Here is a 10,182-nt window from a genome sequence, read left to right as displayed (position 1 = left end):
TTTGTCAAATTCTTTATCAAAGAACTTCTTGAGAATGTCCACATCACTTCATACTTCCTCGATCAGCCATTTGTTGGTCCGTGCTCTTGTCATCCCTTGCAGAAGACCTAACGCCTCCGCCTCACCAATTTCTCCTCTCAATACATAGTTTGTTTCACATAAGATGCCTCTTTTTTAGAAATAAGTGCTAAAACCCATGCAGATTTTTTTTTTTTTCTTATCTATGACACTTGTTATGATAAGAGAGTATGAGCTTTGTGAAATTATCAGAGCTGTGCTATATGGATCTGTGTTAGATATCACCTGGGCCTATGAGAATTTGCACGTAATTCCATTCGCAATTCAATACTCAATGTCCTTAATGATAGTGATGGGATCTAGTGTTTGTGCAGAAAAGAGAGTTCTATTTTTGTGGATCCAGATAAAGTAACAAGTGATAATAAAGACAGAAAATAACCATTTCAAGTCTTTTTTGGGGATGAAACCAGAGTTGAAGCAAAAAGAGACTAGTTTCTTAACAGAATCAAAAGGAAGAAGGTTAGGTTTGAAACCCAATGGGCTCACGGCCCATATCTTCCTTGTAAATTCACAATCAAACATAAAATGGTAGAGAGACTCCTGCTGGGAGTGGCAAAGGCCACATATGGAGTCAATATCCACCCACTTAGCCAATATATATTTGGTTGGTAATCAATCATTGATCGCTCTCCAAAAAGAAAGTTTAAACTTGGGGTGGATATTGATTTTCCAGAAGAATCGCCACCATCATGAGCATGGAGATGAGTAACAACACCTGTTTGAGCATTTATGGAAGTTTGTTAGTGCATTGGCACTGAGAAACTTGGCAGCTAATTTAATAATGAAAGATCCCTCCTTAGAAAGGATGCACCACCATCTGTCATCCTGATGTGATAATGGGGTTTGAGCAATACAATCAGTGAAAAAGGCAGGGATAAAAGATTTCAAACGTTCCAAGTCTCATAGATTATTTATGGTGAATGTACTAACTGATTCAGAATAGTGATTTTTGGTGTCACTATGGCATAAGATATCATGCATCCCAATGGTGTTATTATGAGATCGGAGCCAAGGATCAAACCAAAAGAAAGTGTTAGAGTCATTACCTATTTTTTGAAAGATAATTTTTTTCAAAATGGGGAAGATTTTAGCAATGCTATTCCAACATGGAGAACCTCTAGCTTTCAGAGTTCGAGGGTGAAAGACTAACCGGTTGGCAAAATATTTGGACTTGAGAATTTTGCTCCAAATGCTAGAATTATCGGAGATGAGTCTCCAACCCAACTTTAGTAGGAGTGCAATATTATGAGATTCAACATTCCTAAATCCTAATCCTCCCACATTTTTTGGTGGGCAAATTTTATTCCAATCGATGAGGTGTGGTTTTTTTTTCCTTGTCATCATCTTCGTTCTAGAAATGCAAAAAAATTGAGTCCAATTTCCTGCAGATTTTCTTGGGGAAAAAAAAAAACAAGACATAAGATAGGAAAGAATTGAAGCTAAAGATGATTGCAGGAGGACACCTATCCCTGCGTAGGAGAGCATTCTAGACTTCCATAGCCCAAGTTTATTTTTGACTCTATCCATTATTTTATTAAACTGTACAGATCTGTTCCTAGAGTGAAACAGATCGGTGCCCAAATAACATGAGTCACAAGTCATTTTCTTGATCCCAATAATTTTGCTCAAGAGATTTTTTGAACATTCACTAACACTAGAGCTAAAGGCTAAGCCGGTCTTGTCAAAATTAATGGTTAGCCCAAATAGATCCGAGAAAAGATCTAAAATGCACTTGATTGTGGATAGGTCTTCCTGGGTGGCCCTACAAAAGATGAATGTATCATCAGCAAAGAAGAGATGGGATATTTCAGGGGCATGTCTTGCAATCCAAATACCCTGAAAAATGTTCAAATCTCTATATGTGGCCAAAAGTCTAGAAAGGCCCTCAATCACAATGATGAAAAGGAAAGGGCTGAGAGGGCATCCTTGTCGGATTCCTCTTGTAGCCTTAAACATGTTGAAAGCAGATCCATTTAATTTTATTGAGAATGAAGTAGTGCTGATTAAATGATTAACCAAACTAATCCATTTATCATTGAATCCTAATAACTTAAAAATGGATAGTAAAAAGCCCCATTCTACCTTGTCATAGGCTTTGACCATATCCAGTTTGACAGCCACATAACCCATTTTACCTTTTTTCCCTTTTGAGGAAATGAAAGATTTCTTGTTCAATAATGATATTGTCTGTAATTTGACGGCCAGGGACAAAGTTGGCTTGGCAAGGGGAAATGAATCGGTGAAGGATTTTCTTCAGACATAGAGGCCAAAATTTTTGCAGCAAACTTGTATGTCACATTGCTGAGGCTAATTGGTCTGAAATCACCACTAGATATAGCATTGTCTTTTTTTGGGATCAAACAAATGAGGGTATGGTTAGTGTTGGGGGGAAATTTGGTAGAGGAAGAAATTTTGAATAAACATGAGTAAATCAGTCTTAAGAAAGTCCCAGCACTATTGGAAGAATATAGCTTGAAATCCATCCGAGCCAGGGGCCTTGAAGGAGCCAATAGAGAATACAACATTTTTTTATTTCATCAAAGGATGGAAGGTCGGAGAGAGAGTCTCCATCAAGATCTACCAGGGGGAACAGGCATTCTACAAAGTGGGGATACAGAGGGTCGGAGGTTGTAAAAAGTTTTCTCAGAAATGATGCAAATTCAGCTGCTATGGCACAAGGGGAATCAATTCTCTCACCCTGTTGATTTAAAATGTGACCAATGTGTCTCTTGTGGAGATTAACTTTGGATATAGTGTGGAAATATTTGGTGTTCCAATCTCCATCCATTGTGTAGCCATGCCTTGATTTTTGGAACCAGAATTGTTCTTCTGCAGCTCAAATCCAATTCAATTTGCTGTCAAACCCATTCAGGTCAGGGAGAGCAATATTCACCCCAGAGGATGGTTTATCTTCTAAGGTAAGATACTGAGAAAGAATATTCACCCCAGAGGATGGTTTATCTTCTAAGGTAAGATACTAAGAAAGAAGGTTTTCTTTAATTTGGTCAATTCGGCCAAACATATTCCTGTTCCAATGGGTCAAAGATCTACTCAAAGCTGCCAATTTAGCCATAATATTATCACTTCCAAGAGTGATCTAGTTACTATAACAGAAAGACTAAAAATCTGGGTGTGACATCCAAGCATGTTGGTAATGAAACAGTTTTTTGAATGAGGGGCGGGCAACATGGGTGTTCAAAATAATCGGCTTGTGGTCAGACCCCAGGGAAGCCCGTTTAGAAAGAGAGACAAATGGGCAGAAAGACAACCACGAGAAGTTGGCATAGGCTCTATCAAGACTCTCTGTTTTAAATCCACTAACACACTCTCCTCCTTGCAGGGAAAGAGAGATACCAATACACAATGATAGTTTTTCGGGATCTATCAATTCTCACAATAATTGTTTTTCAGGATCTATCAACCTCCCAATAACTCTATCAACCTTCACAATGATCACCTCATGATCAAACTATACACAAGTCAGGGACTCAATTCCCCTTCACACAATCACAATCAATGTGATAAAAAAAAAAATAGTTACACAACCAAAACACAAGTTACGTCTTTTATAGGCATATATGCAAGATGTAAGCTCAATCAATTGATCCTTGATGCTTACGAGCTCCTTTTCACATGATCAATATGATTTGTAAGTTTAAACTCAATAGACCCTGGAATTTTCAAATTTCAAACCAGCAGAAGTACTTTCCCCCATAATATTTATTGAAGCTCTTATTTGAAAACTCATCTATTCCCTATTTATAGAGGACTTCTCCAACAGTCATTTTTCCAGCTGTTATGCTCTCTAACAGACTAATTTTCAAATTTGAGTTGACTGTTGAACAAAGTCAGTATTCCACTATTATGTAGACTAAAATTGAGCTACTCTTGAACTCTACTGATCGATGGTCTCAATAGGCCATTGTATCGACCGTCTACATAATAGGTGTTCTTGGTAACCAGCAGTGCACACACCGGTCATTAGATGTGTGCTTCACCATTGGACCGCTCATCCTTCAACGGGTTAGCCATTTTTTTTTTTTTTTGACAAGTAATTTATATGTATTAAAGAAGAGAAAATGTACAGAAAAAGGCAGCCTCTATCTCCATCTTTGGACTGACCAAAAGAGAGGAGGAGAAGTCCCTAGGGAACAAAGCAGGACAACCCCTGCGTTACAAGAGAAACCAAGGAGAAACAAAGAAACAAATTACAATCTATAGTAAATCTTGAAAACGGAATCCTCCATCACTAAATTTTTTAACTTATCATGAAAATCTTGAGGCTGAATAATAGTCTCCACCTGAGATGTAGCCATAGAATCCAGATAATCAGCAAATTTTTTAACCTCCCTTCATACATGCTTGAACTCCATTCTGAACAGGGTATTAGAGATGTGTAAAATCTTGTTTTGATAGCTTTAGTTTCCCATGGCCCCTCGATTTCTCCAATTAGAATATCTATAGCCAATTTGGAGTCTGACCAAATTGAGATCTGCATCATGTTGATATCCATGCATAAAGTAATTCCTCTAAGGATAGCAAGAAGTTCCAACCACAAAATATTAGTCTTCTCCCCAAGACTAGTATAAGCCATAATAGGAACCCCTTTCCTGTCCCTGATTATGCCTCCATAAGAAGCTCGGACTTGTGAGAGGGACCCATCATAATGTAAAGCAACCATATTATTTGGAGGCATAAACCATGAGCAAGCTTTTGGGATCATTATCTTCCAACTCAAATGAATTCCCCAATTAAACATAATAATTTGATTTCTAGGATTACATTCAACGACAAAATCCATCCTAGAGCACTTAGTTTGACATCTGAGACAATTGCTTCCATAATTTGAGGTCTTGCCCTATTTTTAGATTTGAAAATATTATCATAAATCATCCTAGAGCACCGGTTAGCCTTTCAATCAACTGCCGGAGTAATTTCTGGTTTTTAACCAATATTATCATAAATCACTTAGATATATTTTCAGTTAATATATATACAATGTCAAGTGAACCAAAGGTCTCATTTTCAGTTAATATATGTACAATGTCAAGTGAACCGAAGGTCCATAAAGGCCACCAAGGAACTATTTCATCTAGGTTCATAGTGAATATCAACCATTAGGTCCATTCTAACTTACTTAGTCTACCCTATTAACCACCTCTCTTAGGTATTATTCCCTTTCATATCTGTAGGATTAAATGGGCTTAAGAATTTGAGATCATTACATCTTAGGATCATTGAAAAAATCACAAGATTAAAACTTTATCCTAGGAACACATTCAAACAATCTCAAAATGTTTTACAAGTCTTGGCTCGAGTTACTTGAATACACATGGATGGTTTGGTTTGATCTTTGAGTCTGTGCTCTCAACACTCCATAACAAAGGTCTGTTGAGCAGCTTGATATCACCATTATAATGTTTGTGCTCAAAGATACGTTTCTCAATCTTTAGAACATTTTTACTCATTCCAGTGGAAAAACAAATAGTTTTTTCACATAAAAATAGAATGTAATCATCAAAACGTATAAATCAATAAATTCATAGATTGTTCTTATAACAACTTTTGCCTCAACAACGAGGTATTCTGAATTTCTAGGATTAGTCCTAAATGTGTGACATGGTTGAATATCTTATTTCATCTTGTACATACTCTATTAAGTTGGATGGGAGCTGCTTTGATTATATTGAGCTTGCTAGAGGGATTCGACAAAGGTGTCCTCTCAGTTCTTATTTGTTTATTATTTATCTAAACTTCCTATTGTTTATAATAGTGAGATGAATTTTTACCGTAGTATTAAATTAAATTGGTTTTATCCTAATATCTCTCATCTGTTGTTTGATAATGACACCTTTTTTACTATTATTATTATTATTATTATTATTGGAACTAGTAAAACTGATATCATTACTCTTAATTAAGTCTATTCTTGCTTTATTTTAGGATCTATCTGACCAACAAATTAATTTAATAAGAGCGGTGTTCTATGTAGTAAATGTGTTACTAATGACTTTAATGTGTTTGTGTTGGTGTATGATGTCTTGTATTCCATCGCAATTTAATCCAGGGACTACTGGTGCAGCACCTAGACAGGCAGGACGGCAACCTTGCCGAACCTCGTAAAATCTGTGTGCATTGTTTGTTTTGTTTTTCCATTATCTTCTGCATCGTTTTAGGGTTGCGTTTCTACAGTTTGTACATAGAATTTTGGGTGTTCAAGATATTAGTTCTAGTGCAGTTAATCTTGGTACACTTGTTTTATGTTTTTAAGTAAAATCAGGATGCTATCACAGTTAGTTAATAGGGTTAAGCTCGATTCAGTTGAGAGTGCTTGTTCAATCTGTGCTTAATGCTATGCCTACTTGTTTAATGTCTCATTTCTTATTCCTATTAAAAAATATCATTCTTTAGATTCTACATGTTCTTCCTTTTGGAATGGCAGCTGGAACATCATAGTATAATTTTAGTTTCATGGTCTACTATTTACAAACCTTAATCTTTTGGAGGATTAGTCATTCGTACTAGTTTTGTGCATAATCAGTCCCTTACTATTAGACTTGTCTGGAGGAGGTATCTCATCTCACTTGATTCTTTATGGGTTTAGATTCTTAATTTTCAAAATAAAATTTCTTTGACCTTTTTTTTTTTCACCAGCATGTGGTTCTCGGGTTTGGAATAGTATTAAGAAAGCACTTCCCATTGTTCACCATCTTGTTTGTTGGAAAGTTTGGTGATAGTCCATAGGTATCTATATGAAAATGATCATTGGAACTCAACTTTGGAAGGTTCTATGGTCCCTACATTTCTATCTTTCATCCCCCTTTTTATAATAAAGTTCATATCTTATAATCAATTGCACATGGAATGAATGTATGGTTCAATCTTTATACCTTGTGGATGTGGCATTGACCATCTTAAATATCACTTTACAAAATCCTCCCTCACTTGATTGCCTTTTTCCCCCTTTGTCTAAAAAAGGTTCTCTTACAACAAAAATAGTTGCAAGGTTTTTATCCCATCATCAGATTCCACTTGTTCAATGGTACACTTTACCAAAGTGTGAAAATCTTATGGAAATTAAAAATTCAACCTAAATTTAATATTTTTTTATTAAAAATTTTTAGCGGGAAGCTTTATAACTAGAAAAAGCATGCTTCCATTCCCTTGCATACAATATAATTGTATTTTTTTGGTAATGTTGGATATGAATCTTTGTGGCATTTCATCCTTTCATGCCATTTTTCTAAATTTATTTAGTTTGTAAGACCATCGGGGGTAAGGACTGAGGGCCCGTTTGATTTTGTTTTTGCCGGCAGAAACGATTTTTTTTATCTTAAAAAAGTGTTTGATTTTTCGTTTCTGAAAACGTTTTCAGTAGAAATTATTCTAAGATTTTTGACACAGATTCAAGGGATTCCAATTTTTGAATTCCTGGGTTCCTGTTTTGTTGTCATTATTAGTGGACAAGCTCTATTGACTGCTGAGAATCCGAAGAGAAGAAGATTGAGACTTGTGAACAGATTTGCCATTTTGTGCGAGGGTTGGAGAATCAATTAACACATGTTTACTGGGTGTGATATACCTGTTTGTTGCTTCTTCTGGTTGCAGAAACAAAAGAAGTGGTTACTGCAAAATTGGAATACCCAAAACAGGAAGGGAACTCTAATACTCGCTCTCCCAAAAGATCAGAACATCAAACGAGATTGAAATCACCAACCGCAAAATCTAAAATTAAAACCAGGGAAAATTACAAAGATCTCTAACCAGAAAGAAAACAATCGAAACAGAAAATAGATAGAACTATTTTTATACATAAACAGAGAGAACATCAGATCTAACAAAGCAATCACATGCACCGATACCTCAGATCTAAATCAGAAATTGAAGATCCACAACTCTAAACATCAAAATAAGAGAATAAAGATCTAGAGACGGAGGAAGAGGATGGAGAGAGAGAAAAACTCCATACCTTGGAGAGATTTGAAGAAAGAGCTTGAAGAACACAATAGAGAGAGAGAGAGAGAGAGAGAGAGAGAGAGAGAACGCCGAGCTTTGCGAACTTTGTGGAGAGTTGCAGCTCGTGCCGAGCTGCAGGTAGATAGGAACAGAAAAGTAATAGGTATTCTTCATTTCTGTTCTGGGAACTAGATATAAATTTCAATTTTTATTTCATTAAACAGTTGAAATGGAACAAAAAAATCAACGGAAAAATGATGTTTTTCTGTTTCTAAGCACAGAAAAATCGTATCTGAAAACAAAATCAAATGGGCCCAGAGACTTTCCAAGATCCTCTTTTGCACTTGTCTTATTCTTTTCTTGTAGACAATTCCTATCTATGCTTGATAAAGGTGATTTGTTTACAGTTGCTTCTATAACATTCTATTTCTTATGGTATACTAGAAATCTGTCTTTTTACTATATCTCCCAACCTCTTAAATGCTCTTGCAAATATCAAATGCTGGATTTGTGAAATAAATATTTTTTTCTCTGATATTAATCCAGTCACTGGATGACTATACTATATTTGTCTCCCTCTGATCTATTATATACTTATAATCCAGTTGTAATTTCATATGTATTTTTATTACTCTACTTCTATGCCTGGGTGAATTGCCATTATTTGGCGTCGCATAACTTTGTTTAATTTCTATATTGGACTTTAGAACTTGTTAATGTTATTAATTTTTCATTCTATTATTAAAAAAAAGGTTATGCAGTGTTTCAATTGCTACCATTTTCATGCTCTTATTTACTCTATTAATTTCGTTTCTCGTGTCATTTTAGTCCATCTCCATTTTATTGTGTTTTCCTAAGCTTTCATTTTTTATTTTTATTTTAAATCCTTGTATTCTCAATCATTTTCGTATATTTTTTCATTTTCATGTCATTTTAGTCTATCTTCATTTTCTTTGTTATATTTCTTGTTTTCTTTGACCCTTTCTATATGAGATATATTTATTGAGTCTTGACAAACATTGAAAGGGGAATGAATCAATGTATCCAATTTTTCTCTTTTATTGATCGTATGTGTTTATGTGGCAATTTTTGCAAACACTGCAGTTGTTGACATATAATCATATGCATACTCAGCCTCTCATAAGCACTTCCAAAATATGCATATCCCTTTTGCATTCCACGCACTTTTAAGCAATACAATACAAATAATAATCCAAATGCATAACATGATGATTTTTACAAGGTTCGTCAAGATGCCTACATCCCCAGAATAGTGTCTATAAAGGTTTCGTACATACTCAATACACTACTTTAACTACACCTATAGTTGGGAGTACCCACACCTAGTTTTTCCAGCATACAACTGAGAGGGCACACACGGTGTCGATACAGATAGTAATGTCCATTACGATGGATCACCTACCCTAGTGTCTAGCTCCCACTAAACAATCCTTACAGATTTAAAGCAACAATATTGGGCTCATATATATTGCCCTACAATCAAGCTTAAGCTAGCATGCTTTCACAACACATTATCCTACAACTTAGCAGTCATACATTGATACAGACATTAATGACAAAGTAATATGAGGATAGAAAATCTCACAGTCCATGTCAGGTGTTTATAGTGTTGTCTCAAAGCACTGTTTCTACAAATTGGAATCTTCAACCCTCCTTTAGAGTAGGAAATTTGACTCTTCAAGTAAGCACAACAAGCTTGACATCTCATAAAGCCTCTCCTTGCCTTCTTCCACTTTAATGAACAAATGGGGCCAACCTCTCTTCTTTTTTCTCTTCTCTTGGTCTAAAATCAATGAATCATCAAACCCTCATAACTACCTTCTCAAACCCTCATTAATGGAGTAAAAGCAACTCTCATTAAGAAACAAACTCCATTCAATAACCAACCAACAAGAAGAAAGCTTCTCTCTCAAAATCCGTGGGTATATATGATTCTCAAAACTTTGTTTTAGGGCTTCCAAAATATAGAACACGAAAAATTAGAAGATAACAACTTTGAATGACCAAAATGACCTTCCTTATCAAAAGTTATGGTTAAAACAAGTTGGGCCACTAAGATAAGAGCATTTGGAATCTTCCAAGGCAGCGCAGGCTACACTGGCAGCATGTGGTGTAGCAGCTTGGCTC

This window comes from Macadamia integrifolia, chromosome 13 (genome assembly GCF_013358625.1).
Source record: "Macadamia integrifolia cultivar HAES 741 chromosome 13, SCU_Mint_v3, whole genome shotgun sequence".
NCBI lineage: Eukaryota > Viridiplantae > Streptophyta > Magnoliopsida > Proteales > Proteaceae > Macadamia > Macadamia integrifolia.
The sequence above is the reverse complement of the archived record's forward strand: the minus strand, read 5'-3'. Positions refer to the sequence as shown.